A 14284-nucleotide genomic window follows, 5' to 3' on the forward strand; every position below is an offset into this window, starting at 1 on the left:
GAATTTTGAATTACCCACTGGAAAGTGTAGTTTATAACCGTGTAAGATTAACCTTAACTAAAAAAAAAAACATATTATTTTATGTTTATTGACTTGTAGGGGTTTGAGTCTAAGCAAATTAGTTCTATTGGCTGAGAAGTACTTTCAATGCTCATTAAAGGAACACCTACTAGTAGCAAAAATTCAAGCAGTTGTATGTGCATACAGTGTAACATTCATGTGGCTTCTCTGACAGGTTTTTTAGGTATTTCCTGTTGTTTATCCCTTTGAACTGCATGAACTGCATGAACCGATATTTCTAAATTAATATATCAACTGAAAAAAAAAAACCCACAAAAAACCCAAAACCAATCAGTGAACAAACAGATTACTTGTGGAAATTAACTTTTTGAACCATTGAAGGAAATATTTGTTTAATTTGGGGATATGTATTTGTGGAGCTAGAGCTTTTCCATGCATGATGCTTAAGTTAGCTTTCAAGAAGGATAAATTGTCTTTTTTTTCATCTGCAAAACTAATCTGAAATGCATGTAGTCTCCAAAAGTAAATAGACTGCTCACACACAGTGCTACCACTGCTGAACTCGGAATTCTCTCTACTAAGAACACTGCTTTTCTTGGTGAGATTCAGAGGGGAAATGTCCATTTATGCCAGTAGGATTTACACGTCTAAAATGTTTGTTGACACTTACAAAATACAAACTTGCTGAAAACTAAACTCAGAGATGAGGTTCTCTGCCACAGGATTAAAGTAATGGGAGGAATCTGCATGGAAAGCAGATGACACATTTTGGGCTAGCTCTCTGTGAATTGTCCCTTCTGTGCTAAGGTGCTGTGTGGTCTCTGCTTCACTGCCTCACGCTGCAGCCATGCTACAAAGGCAAAGCTGAAAGCCAATATTCAAATGAGGCCTGAAACCGAAATACTATTTTTCTCCATTAGAGGGTGGTCCCTCCTCATCACGGTTCAGTTCCACTGGCAGCAGGAGAAGACCTGCAATGCAGTGAGCTGCGTCGGAGATGACACATGAATCAGGAGATGTCTGCGCCCTTCCTCCTCACGCCTTACGTTCCCTTTTGAATGTAGCTGTTAGAGAAAAGAAGTACGTGGGCACAGGCCAGTTCCAAGCCCACATGCAGTACCTGCTTTTATCCATATGTTATGTATGCACACAAACGAGGGCACCTGCACATACATGCATTTGTGCCATGTAAAGCAGCTTAAGAACAGCTTTGCTATAGCATCCGTAGCTGAATTCGCCATTGCACAATTATTCTTCTGTCAATAACATCCACTTGATTTCAGACATGCTAATAAACTGTACACATTTTAAAAAACCCCACATGTGGCACAAATATATAAGTGTATGCAAATAATTTATTAGAAATAAAACCTTTACATTGAGGTGAACTCGTGATTAGGAATTTGAAAGCCAGAGATTACCAAAATGCTGCTTGCCAAACAAATCTTGCTGCACTCTCATGTGAGTCTGACCAATATAAAAAGCCTTTCACAACATGATTGCGTTCATTATTGTAATACCCTAATTCCATGCAGGCAACTCTATTCATTCACTTTGTTTTGAAGATTATATATACATGAAGTAGAATTCTGCAATGTCTTTTTTCTGCTCAAATTCAATAAGAAGAAAAAATTTTCAATAGAATTTCCTACTGTAAAGCATACTATGGAATAAGTATTGCAATGAAATATAAAAAAGAATTGCTGCTGGCATAATGAAACCACTTACACTTTGTATTTCATTAGCTTAATAGTAGTGAACTGTCTCATTCACAGCATTGCCTATTACACATTGTAGATGACATACAAAACTCACAGAAAAGGGCTTTGAAGTTGCTGTTTCTTTTTTTCTTCTTTCTTTTTTTTTTTTTTTTTTTTTAATGATAAAACCCCCCAGAATTGCCTTGAATAAAGGCCAAAATAGAGAAAGCTGATTGCCACAGGAAGTTTGGACATTGAGCACTCATGAAACCAGAGTGTTGCAAACAGATGAAGATGGAAGTGCAGGGTAACAATGCTTCTGTTTTAAATTGACATTGCTTCATTACAGCACTTCGAACTGGCAGAGGGTCTGCTCCCTCAGCACAGCATGAGCCTGTGAGCACATTGATTTCTACAAGAGTGATCTGCCATCGGAACCAGTGAAATAGTGAAATGCTTCATACTGCACACATATTTAAATATTCCTGATCAAGAACATAGTATTTGTCTCCTCCCAGAAACACACTTTGATTGCCAAGCAGTCAAACAGATCTGTTTTTTCTGAATGTTAGTTTTACTGCCTAGTCTACATCATCAGGCTGCACCAGATAGATTGTCCCCTATGAACACTTACGTGAGGATTTTTCATAAGGCTGTCATAATCACCTTGCCTACAAACCAAGAAGCAAATGCCAAAGGTTTTGCTATGCTTAGAAACACCTATTCAGAAAAATACCAGTGGAGAACAGACATTTCTTTTATCCCTCTCTATTATTCTCCTTCACTGTTATGCTAAAAGAGAGCATTTCATATGAAATATTTTCTAGATCCCTACCAACAAAAATAAACAAGAGACATATATTTGCCTCAGTAATTCTGTATGGCCAGATTTTGAGAACCAAAGCAATCTTTTCAGAATTGTTATTCAGCCTTCAGATTTCAAAGCTGCATGGCATATGGGCTTGCTATCCATCAGTTCACCCTGACTGTCTGAGCCTCAGACCCAACAAAACTGCACTTTAGAAACAGCAAATGAACATTTCCTTGCGGACAGTGTGGCAGAGTAGCAATAACTTGTGAAAAATGTAGATCTGCACAGTGCACACTACAAAACAATTTGTGTGGTAGAAGTGTAGAGCAGTCATTTTATTAGAATAAGGCCATTCTTATTCAGTGAAAGACTCAGACAGCTGTTGTATGAACAAAGCTCAATATTCCTCCATTTCTCATGCGAGCCTATTTTTCAAGTCTATAATGTCCCCAGTCCACCAAGTTACATTTAAAACTACCTGGAGAGCTTTTTCATGCAGAGCTTGTGTTACTCATTCTACATATGGTGTGAAGTTCACAGATGAGAAATGTGAGTGCCTAAAATAAATACTACATGAAACCTGAGAAGCGTGAGGGCCCTTGGGAGTTCAGCAAATGAAATGCCTATCAGTCTCTGACACAGCAGACGCTCCCTACAATTGGCAGCTTCATGCTTCATTATGCATGGATCAGATATATAGGTATGGCCCCAGGCAAACTCCCTGGTTTAAAGGAGAGGTGCATGCTGGGGAAAGGCAAATGTCATTTGCCTGTGAATTTGAAAGATGAGAGGAAAAGGGGAATAGAGTTGATTAACCAAATGTATGAGGGGTTTATTTTGTGCTATTTATCCTTATCCTTATCCATTTACCATTTAGAGTTGCCTCACTGAGAGTTGTTTCCAGCTTTGTATGCATTGCATCTTGAGGTTTTGTGGATTTAACAATGTCTAAAAATGCAATTATTCTTGTCCATCCAGCTGAACAGGTCCAAAACAAATAACAGGCAGTCAGGTTTGTTACCTGCAGGAAGAAAAATAAAATTAAAATAAATTTTGCTAACTTTTTAAATCTTTGTAATATAACCTATGTTTACAGCACAAGGTCAGCAGACAGGCCTGCTGAAATTGTGAAGATTCTGTTAAACATCATTAAAACATATCATGCTGCCTTAATGAATAAAAACTATTTTATAGACTCAGCTACTGCAGGATGTTAGTCATGGGTATTTCCTGCACAGGGAAAAAAAAAACCACCTAGTAACAGATCAGTTTGCTTCACATACATGTAGTTCCAATTAGAAGAAACAGTGAAAATGGTAAATCCATCCTGATCCACAATTAAATGAGGTGTAAGAGAGAAGAGGGAAAGAATAAAGGAGAAACTCATTACTGACAATCTCTTAAGAAAGAAAAAAAAACCTAAACTGTTTGTGGGAAAGAAAACTGTATTTCATCATTCCTGAGAAAATTATGACCCTGAGGGATCAACTGAGAAAAAGTGCTACTGAGTATTGGTGTGTCTTAATGAAAACCCTTCTTTCCTCCTGCAGCGTTTCCATTCTGAGATTTCAATCATGCTATGTTCTGTCAATTAAGCTTTAAAATATAATTGTAAAGCTTTTTTTCTACCATACCAGTAACAATCGTGTCAGATTTTCTCTGAGATCATTTATATACATGCATACATATACATACACACATTTATTTACATATGCTTTTATATAAGTATATATCTCTGTGTGTCTGTGCATCTTTTTCACTGCAAACATTCCATGGAAGAATGGCATGGAATTGTTTGGAGCCCAAAAACATAGATGAAAATAAAGCAAACCAAGTCTATAAAACTGAGTGACTTAAGAAGATAAGCCTTCAGCAGCTGTAACAAATAGAATGACAGAGAAAGAAAGAGAAAAAGAATGCCACTAATGTCTCTCAATGCTCTCTCCGTGTGTTCAGACAAGTTATGGCTAGGAATGTAAAACTTGAATTTAAAGAAACTGCATCTGGTGGAGATTAAAAAGGATAAAGAGGAGAAAATCGGTTTGATGTACACTTCAAAATGCTGCTCATAATATAGTTTGTTCTATTACTTGAAAAGAGAGTATCACTGTTCTTTTATGTCTACTTTTTAATCCTATGCTTTTAAAGTATCTCTTATTTGCTCCTATTTGAGGTGAATTGCTTCACTTCAAAACCTTAAATCTAGTTTGAGGATTTTGACTTTAGAGTGGCTTCCTTTGAATATTCTTCTGAAGTTATATTTTATTCTCCATTTTACCAGTTCTCAGGTTTTACTGGGTAGTTGTGACTACATGATCTTCCGCAGCGAGGATCACCTGCAGGCTCAAGTATGCACATTTTATACTAAAGCTGCCAATGTGTTGTGTCAGGGTCAGGAGAGGTATTTTCTCAACTTTGCTGAATTGTAAACATGAATATTGACACACTGATTCATGTAAACACAAACCTCATTTTATTGCTGTTTTTCTATCCCACACCATGACTCTATCATTAGCTGCTGATGGAAAAAAAAAAAAAACCAAACAAAAAACCTTAATTTTGGTCAGTTTTGGAGCTTGTTAGAATTTAAAAAATGAACTTCACTATCTAATTGTGAACCCACAAATCCCTCTGAAATCAATTAAAATATTTATGTATTGTAAACTACTTAGTCTTTTATTAACAAGATGATAGAAAGAACAAAAAATTTGAACTTCTACTAATACATCATTGAATGCAGACCATGAAACTAAATTCAAAGGGCAAGACACTAGGAGCAAAACATGACAATCCTAATGGGTTGCTTGAAAGACTTGAAACAAAAGCAAAAGCTCCCTTGGACTCAAAGGGACCTTGGATATGTTACAATTTTGCATAAAAAACTACAAGGAAATTAGGAGTTTTCCTTTCAGGACCTTGTGTTCAACTATTGTGGAAGGTCTTTGTGATAGTTTCATTATTTTTTATTGTGTGTTTTAGCATCACTTTGCTTGGTGAGATACTGACAGATGACCAATGTCTGTAGTTCAGAGACAGAAATAATAAATCGTCAAGAGAAACTATGAAGTCATGGAGGCATGACCATCTGAGACTTGGTGCTTCTCACCAGATTCATTTGTAAGTTCAAAATTCAAAATATATACTGTATTGGACAAAATTCTCATCTGCATTTAAGCAGAGGGATGCTTGTCTTTAAAATAGACATAAATTGAATCCAACCTAAAATCACTATACACTGCCAGAATTATATAAAGCATCCTCAGTGAAAAGGGAATTCAGGCTAGTAGAAGAAGTGATTTTTTTAAAGTTTTATATTTTATTTTCACTGAAAAAAAAAGAATTTAACTATAATTACTCAAACTCCTTTAGCATGCTTCAACTCAGAGGCATATATGTTAGTAGCGTACAAATTTCACTATCAAAGGAAAAAGCATAGATGTTTTGGGGTTTTAGAGGTACCTGATTCAGTTCAGTCAATCAGCTTTAGCAATCACTTAGTTAACAGTCAAGTGCAGAATAAATGAAATGGACTGGTGTTTTGAACAAAAAAAAATTTATATGCAGAAAAGGTACTCAGAGGTTCATATATTATATGATGGGAAAATAAAATGGCCATTTAATATTTAACATATTTTTTTTAAACAATAATATTTTTCCCAACTGGAAACATATACCAGTTTTCTGGATACTATTTTTTCTTTCATAACAGGGAGACCAACCACGATGTCATAAATTGGCACAACTGCAACAGGAGAAAGCACCAACCAACTGACATTTGCTTATGTCAGTACAACATACACAGCTGTCCATGCCATATACAACACAGCAGTTTTACAAATTTTAATGCAGATGACATTAAGACAATGAGAATTGATTCGTGGAAGAGTTCAAGACCTTTGTACTCCTAAGCTGCCACATCTAGTTTTGTTCTTTACAACTTTTAATATTCAAATATTAGACTTCTCCCTCTCATACAGGAAACCCGGCCACATCTCAGTTGTAGATACCTGCACGACTCAGCCACCTGCATGAAAAGACAGTGTTCCACAAATAAAGAGCTCTTAGGCCTTATTGTGTCTCTCAGTAATGCTCAAGTTTGGTTAAAAAAAAAAAAAAAAACCAACAACTCTCATCTTGATTAATTCTATGCAAGACTTCAGCAGAAAATGTTTGAATAGATTGCTCCATTTTGCAGAGAAATTTGAGGTTTCTCCCTGCTTTATGTCCTTTCTGCAAGCAATACCTCAGCTATTATATTCCTCCACTGTCCTCAGAAACCCTTTTTCTTTCTTTTTTCTGACTCATGCTTTTTTCCTTGAGGTTTAAAGTGTTGCTGGGTCAGACTAATGCATGTGACTGGCATTGTGAACTGAAATGAAGGATGGTTACATGCTAACAAGAGCACCCTTCTCACTCCATGTTTCACACACAGCAGCAGCAGCAAGTGATTAATGGAGTGACTGGAAGGGAGGTTTATGTGGATGGCTGAAATCATGCTGTGCTGCTGTCAGGATCCAGGGAGAGCAGCAGAAAAGCATCTACCTATATTTACATCTCCCTGTTCTGCCTCAAATATTTACGGTGTACCTCTTCCCTCAATTTAGCCCTATTTAATATTTTCACTCTCTCCTAATCCCACTTCTCCTTCAGGTATGTTTTTCTTCTATCTCTCTATAACCTTTAACCGTTGCTGTTGCTCCCCAGTATGCGGATATATATGGTGAGGTTTGTCTATCAGCCCACAGCAAGCACTAACCAGGGAAAGCCCAGAGCTCTTAAATTGTGAATGTTCATGGCTCAGGTAGCAATACAAATTACTCTGTACAATTGCTTTAACTGCCCCAGTACTACTTAAGGAGAAGATGACTAGAAGGGGAAATGGGATCAACCAGGACAACTGTGCATATGGGGGAATACTTAGACAGGAAGGACATCATGATACTGAAGATACTTTCAGCTCAAAGACCAGTTGTTTTCCTCATTTAAAGCTGCAACTGGAACCACTAAAATCTGTCATCCATTATGAAGAAAAAATCTAATTCTCTTTTTTAATCTTCTTCATATATAATTTGGGAAGCACGACTCATCTTGTCACGTAGCCATCATCCTCAAACATGCTGTCCCTGTCCTGTCCCCTTTGCTGCGAGCTCAGCTCAACAGCATTGCAATATCCACAAACACATACTCTGCTGCTCCAAGACTGGTGACCACAGCTCGACAGTTCCCGATTTGCAGATTCACCACCTTTCATAATTAAATCAGAAGCAGGTAAAATGAAGTTATCAATTTTCCTAATAAGTAGAGTGAACTTGCTTAGGAGTCTCTAACAGCTGGATTTCCTTTTAATGTTTTCTTGTGCAATATAAACTTCCCTCAAACTAGAAAAATAATTATTTCCATCCTTCAGTGTTAACAACCTGCATGACTTTCTGAAATGTCTAGTTTCACAGCGTGACTAGTACTTTACTGGGAATCTTGCAAAACATGCAAATTGGTGGTCACAGAACTGCTAAGGAAACCAGTCTTCAAAAAAGTTGTCCTTACCCCAGACTGGAAAAGATTTTAAGGAATACCATTAGAAGTGGGCTGTTATTACTGTCCTATTGCAAGTTGACAACCCTGCAAACTCAATAAAATTGGGAAAATTCCCTCAGGTTCTGCAATAATCTTCACTAATATCACTAATATTCTATATTCTATGTTCTTAATGTACAACATTTTGAGAGAAAATAAAATATTTTTTTACCAAGCTAAATAAAGAAAAGCCACTGTTTTGCAGAGATCTACATTCCAAGAATTTAAAACTTATAAATTGGGCACACATAATATATTATGTCAATGCCATTTCACTCACTGCAAAAGAGGCAGTAGCTACCCCTTCCTGTTCATAAGGTCCTTTCCCAGGTTTCATGTTACTTCTCTGATTATGTATGAAAATATTTTAGCTGTTAGTTTCAACCTTGTTCTAGTTGCATTGATGTATGATCCCAAATCAGCACAATTCAGCATGTTTTGAAAAAAGTACCATTCAGTTAGACTGTGAGAGTGGAGTGAGATTAAAAGAGAATGGAAAAAATTATACCCTTTGTAATGAGGTGTTGTTTTTCTGCACAAATGACAAGGGTCTACCATGGCAGCTGACATCAGCAGAGATGTCAAACCTCTCTGATGAGCAAAACCCTGTACAGAATACAACTTGCACTTCTCATTTGCTAGCCTTGTTAAACCTCTCATCAGTGACACACACACTTTTGGTAATAAACTAACTTCTGCAGCCAAAGTTAAATCTCTGCCTCTAGAATGCAGTAAAATACTTTTCATTTCACCTAGTGTCAGCATGAATATTATTAATTTAATTTGCTTAGCTGCTGTGAGACGTGTTTAGGGAAATCTGCTGCCAGGTGCTTAGAAAGAGTTTTTGTCATTCCCCATGATATGACATTATAATATCTGGAGTTACACTGTATGTAACATTAGAAATGGACAAATAAACATTTACTCATTAGAACTCCAGAAGGATGCAGCTTTGTGGGGTAGTTTGGAGGCTGGTGCTCAAGAAATTGTTTCAGTGATCCTTAGTGCAAGAATGTTACTGCCTTAGAAAGCTTCACTGGGGTTTTCCCATGTATTGATGCTTCATCAATATAAGAAGGGTGAATAAATGGGCTGATGGAAAAGAGATAAATAAATGCTATTTATTTACGTACTGATCTTGCAGACCTTTTTCATGTTTGCATGTGTAAAAGATTAATTCTCCAATCACCACCTCTAATATGATAGAAGGCTATCCATGGAAACAGCTAGTTCACTCTGGTAATGGACTCTCCTTGAGAAGGTATTGGCCAAAGTATTCCCTGTAGACAAGGGATTTTTTTTCCACACCATACATGATAAGTACTCTGAATCCTCTCCAAATCCAGTCTGGTTTGCAGAAACCACCTGCAGAGATCTCCTGACACTGTGTTAGTGCTGGCATGTCCTGGCCATGCCAAAAAGCCAAGCAAGTCCTATTACAGCACAAAGAGGTGGATAAGACACATGAAAGAAGAACCTTCCACTTTTAGCTTTCCAGCCCACCCAGGGCCTTTCAGGTATTTTTCCTGTCTTCCTATTAGTAACAATACAGGTTACTAACAGCTAAAAGACAAATAAACAAAAGATACTTGAAAAACCATACCTAGGATAAAACAAACAGTGCAGCCAGTATTAAGCTGTACTTGTGAGCAGAGCTGTTCTGAATTACTATTGAGTTTGCCACTAACTCCTTTCAGTTCCTCACTGAACAATGACAAATCTGACAATCTGGCTTAACTCTGAACCACATTAGGGGTCCTTCCTCATCTAAACACTGCCTTGGAACCAATATCAAAGACATTTGTGTTGCATTTCTTGCTTTCGGAGCTGAATTACTGGATTACACTGTGGTGGGAGTGTAGCAAATCACTTAACTGGAAACAGAAGAGAGAGGAATACCAGTCAATGAGTATGTCCCCAGCTTTAAACTGATACATTGCTCACAACATAGTGATGGCAAGCTCCTGGTAATCCAGAACCTCTGTTTCCTGTCCATAGGTTGCCTGAAAAATAAAGTCACTTAGCCAGAGCTAAGCTCTCTGGTCCTCTCCTAGCGTCCCCAGACTCTGCTTTTGCCTCTATGTAGTCTCTACACTAAATTTTTCATTTTTCTTTCAAAGATCTCCTTAATCATTACCTTATCTTCCAAAACCTTTCCCATGCCAGACCTTCTATGCTTCACCTTATGGGTCCACTCTAAAATAACTACCATCCCAGGGACTTACACCTTTGCCAAAAGCACTGCACTCCTCCTTCAAATCTGCGGCATCCCATCTTCCTGTTCCAGTAACATGATTCCTGAGTTCATCAAGATCCTCACCACTATCCACAGACCTTCCAGGCCCTTTTTAGCCCACAGGTTTAACCCTTCTTCATTCCTATAGCATAATAAGGCTTGCTACAAATGCCCTTAAGGAGCACTTATGCTTAAAACCCATTTCACTTGGTCAAGATGTTTCTTTCTTAGGAGTGCCACCTGCAAAAGCAGTCTGCAAAAGTAAAAGTCTGACAGAATTAGTGATCTTGTGAAAACACAACCTTTTTCGGAATTAATCTTACACCTAAATATCAACAGAAAACAAAAGAGTTGGTGCAAAAGAACACAAAATTAGGGAAATGAAACTGGAAATGCTGTCAGGGCCAGCTCTATCTGCATTCCTCAGCACATGAAGGAATGTTGTTCTTAAGGAAAGAAGGAGGGTAGAATGATGGGCTTATCCAGAGATCGCTGCTGGGGATGGACCCATGCTGGAAGCCATGTTGGAAGGACTGTAGGAACAATGCCTGGAAGGCCCTGAACGATGGTAAGATTTCTATGAAAGATTTGAGGGCTCAGATTCAGAAGTGTTTACAATAAGACAGAGCACAGGCAGCTCCTGCAAACCAGCTGACTTGCAGCAACTCCTTCTCCCACAGCATTAGTCCCCTAATGAGCCTAAGTGCACACTTTGAGTACCACTTTTAGGTAAGAACTATTGCCAGACTTTTAATAAAAGAATTATTGCTTCAGCACTAGAAACTCTGTTAGTTTTACTATATTCTGGATGTAGTTAATATATTTCCTTCAAAGCTGGATGAAGGCAAGAAAGAATAATTTTGAAAGTTTCAGACAAATTCATGAATACTCTTCACCTACTGTGTGATAGCCTGATGTCATAAAGCAGTTATTGACCAGTCAGAGCACAACAGAGAGCACAGACTTACTGTTTCCTTGCACCACTGTAGTGGCACAAAATAGTCAGGACCTGACAGTTAATCTCACTCTTTAATCATGTTAACATTTCAGTTCATCTACACCAGTTCTGAATTTTTCAGTATTCACAGAACTGCACAATTTCACAACTAATTTGAAAACATTCACATGACACAGAGATGTCTGAGATGCCTGGCTTCAGATCACAAATAAGAGTGTTAAAGACTTTTCAAGTATTCTCATTTGTGCACAATGATGAGATACACTTCACTATAACAAATAGCTAAATTGCAGGAATGCTCTATAAAATGGAAAGACAAAAATAACAGCATTCTATATCTGTAAGTACTACTCAAACAGCTCTAAATTCTGTATAGCTTATACTGTGGTATTCAAGCTTTATGGGCTTCCAGAGAGATCTGCAGCTAGAATTATTGTTGATCTTTACAGTATGTCTCCTGACACTGAAATTGATGTGCACTCATATTTAATTTTAATGGCATTGAAGATGATACTTATGTTGCTGTAATAAGTATTGTCTTCAGGACTCACAGAGCTTAAGGCTGGATCAGAGCTCCCATTTAAGTATCAGTACTAATGCTGCTAATATTGATCCTATTAAACTGCACGTAAACTTCTTTAGACACTTAGAAGATACACATCTCTTCAGTAACACAGTTTCTTTGAACTGCTGTGTCCAGGACAACAGTAGTATCTGGGTTGCTCATGGAAGAAACTACATTTGTCCTTACTTCTTCTTCCTTTCTAGGAAATGATTGTAAATTATTTTTTCCTTAGAAAAGAACAGAAAAATGGGATCGTTTGGACTGAATCTTACAGTTCTAGATAACATCAGACACTTGCCAGACAGTTAGATAAACCTGTTTCAGACGCTATCAAGCCTTTTGAAATGTTTGATAACATTGTAGCATCTTAAAAAGTCCAGATTCAAACTAGATTTTACTATGGTCACAGCATCTGCAAATGGGAGATGACATTTCAGTAATGCTTCTCCTACAAATCTTTAGTTTATGGATTGCATGTGCCTTCAAGGACAACAATGTTCATTGCTTAAAGAGGAGAAATATGCAATGAAAATATGTTGTGACAAATTCTTTTGAAAGAAAAAGCAGCTCAACAACCTCAACATTTATTTAGGAAAGGACTGCATTACTAATACCCACAGGAACCTAGTGAAAGTCTCAGTCTTGCACAGGGTGTTGTTGGGGTCCCTCCCCTGCCGTGTAGCCCTGGGAGAGGGGCCCTGAGGGCACAGACACGGGGATTCCCTGCCCCTGCTCAGCCTCGTTGCCATTGGTTGGTTTGTGTTCCCTGCGCGGGCAGAAGGACCCTTGCTCCGGTGACTGGAACAGTTCCTCGGCAGAGCTCCGGCCATGCGGCTGGAGAAATAAACATCTCTGAAACATCTAGCAAGAATCTGTCTGTCCATATATATTTCCTTTCCACGGGACTCCTGGTTTGGTATATGCATGTTGCAGTATCCCCACTGCAACAAATGGTGGTAGAATTGCAGAGCAGAACGATCCCCAATCCCTAAGCGACTGATTTGTGTGAGTAAACCCTGGAAACTTTGGATTCCTCTTCTTGGTTTTGCTTTGCTATTCCATATCTAAACTATGGAGGAACCGTGGGAAGACTCTTGGCTCTCAGAGCCGCATATGGACATTTATCTTAAACTTAAAATGATTCTTGAACAACGATTTGTAAATTTTAGCTTGATTCAAGCTCAAAAAGAACTGAAACACTTCCTGGCATGGTTGTTTAAGAACTTTTTCTATGTTTCTTGGGATTTAATTCTTACCAAGGGCTTTTGGAAAACCGTTTGGACACAGTTAATATTGGAGTCAAAATATATGCCGATGGAAGAATATTTTCGTGAATATTATTTAATTACCGAGACTGTTGAGCAATGTCAGCTGTGTCCTGGCGAAGGGAAGCCTGGCGCAGGGACCGTGCGGCCCAGGCCACGTGCACCGAGCGCTCTGCGAGCAGCAGCGAGGCAGTTCCCACGCGCGGGCGGAGCCACGCGAGCCGCAGCGTCGGTGGTGGAGAGAGGAGCGGCGGGAGCGGCGGGACCCGGCGGTGCCCGCACGGCCCCGCGCAGCGCGTGGTGGAGCGAGCCCCGTGAACGCCCGGCCGAGAGAGGCGGCGCGCGGGCGGCGGCTGGCGGCGATGGCGGTGGAACGGAGCTGCGCCCAGCCGAGACGCGCGCTGGAGCAGGGCGCGGGGGGGTCGTCGCTCGGGGGCCCGGCCGAGACGTGGATGCAGCGCCCGGCAGCAGCAGCGAAACTGCGACCAGAGGAGGCGACGCACGGAGAACTGAGCAGCACGGCCCGGCCCGGCCCGCGCAGCCCCAAACGCGACCCCGGGAAGAGCGCACAGGCACCAGCAGCCCCGACAATTCCAACACGGGAGCGACCGAAGGAGAGAGCAAAGATGCAGCAAGACAGAAAACAGCAGCCACTCAGAAAAAGGAAAAGATCATAGTAACTAAGACCTTAGGGATAGTAAAATGGTATAATGTTAAGCAAAATTATGGTTTTATAACAAGGTGTGACAACCAGCAAGACATATTCGTGCATAGAACTGCTATTAAAAAGAATAACCCTGAAAAATGCATCCCAAGCTTGGGAGATGGAGAAGTCGTGGAATTCAAAATTATACGAGGTAGAAAAGGGTTACAAGCATCGCAGGTCACTGGGCCTGATGGTGTTCCTGTAAAAGGCAGTATATATGCTAAAAATCGTAGTCATGTTAGACAATATCTCCATTGTAAGCCCCCCCTACAGTTTCCCTTTCCTAATCCCACCTTTCCCTTTTACCCTATGTCCTATTACCCCCAGTGTATTCCCAATCCGTTTTTTCATCCATGGTTTCCCTCACAAAACCATGCTTTTGCCAATTGTTTCCCCAAAAATCCCTTTCCAATGCCGAGTGGGGGATGAAAAGGGGGAGGGAAGAAGT

The 14284-nt window shown here is 39.4% G+C and overlaps 1 long non-coding RNA gene across 1 annotated transcript in view; it reads right to left on the bottom strand.

Annotated features, from left to right (window-relative positions):
• Window positions 1–1358: 1358 nt before the first annotated feature.
• The window catches only part of LOC116442108, a 145288-nt gene continuing 132362 nt past the window's right edge, over window positions 1359–14284 (bottom strand). The window contains exons 5-6 of the long non-coding RNA XR_004239399.1: window positions 9032–9198; window positions 1359–3553 (exon numbers count right to left, since the gene is read on the bottom strand). This is a non-coding gene — a long non-coding RNA (uncharacterized LOC116442108). The remainder of the gene's footprint in view (window positions 3554–9031; window positions 9199–14284) is intronic.

Source organism: Corvus moneduloides, chromosome 3, assembly GCF_009650955.1.
Source record: "Corvus moneduloides isolate bCorMon1 chromosome 3, bCorMon1.pri, whole genome shotgun sequence".
NCBI classification, from domain to species: Eukaryota; Metazoa; Chordata; class Aves; order Passeriformes; family Corvidae; genus Corvus; species Corvus moneduloides.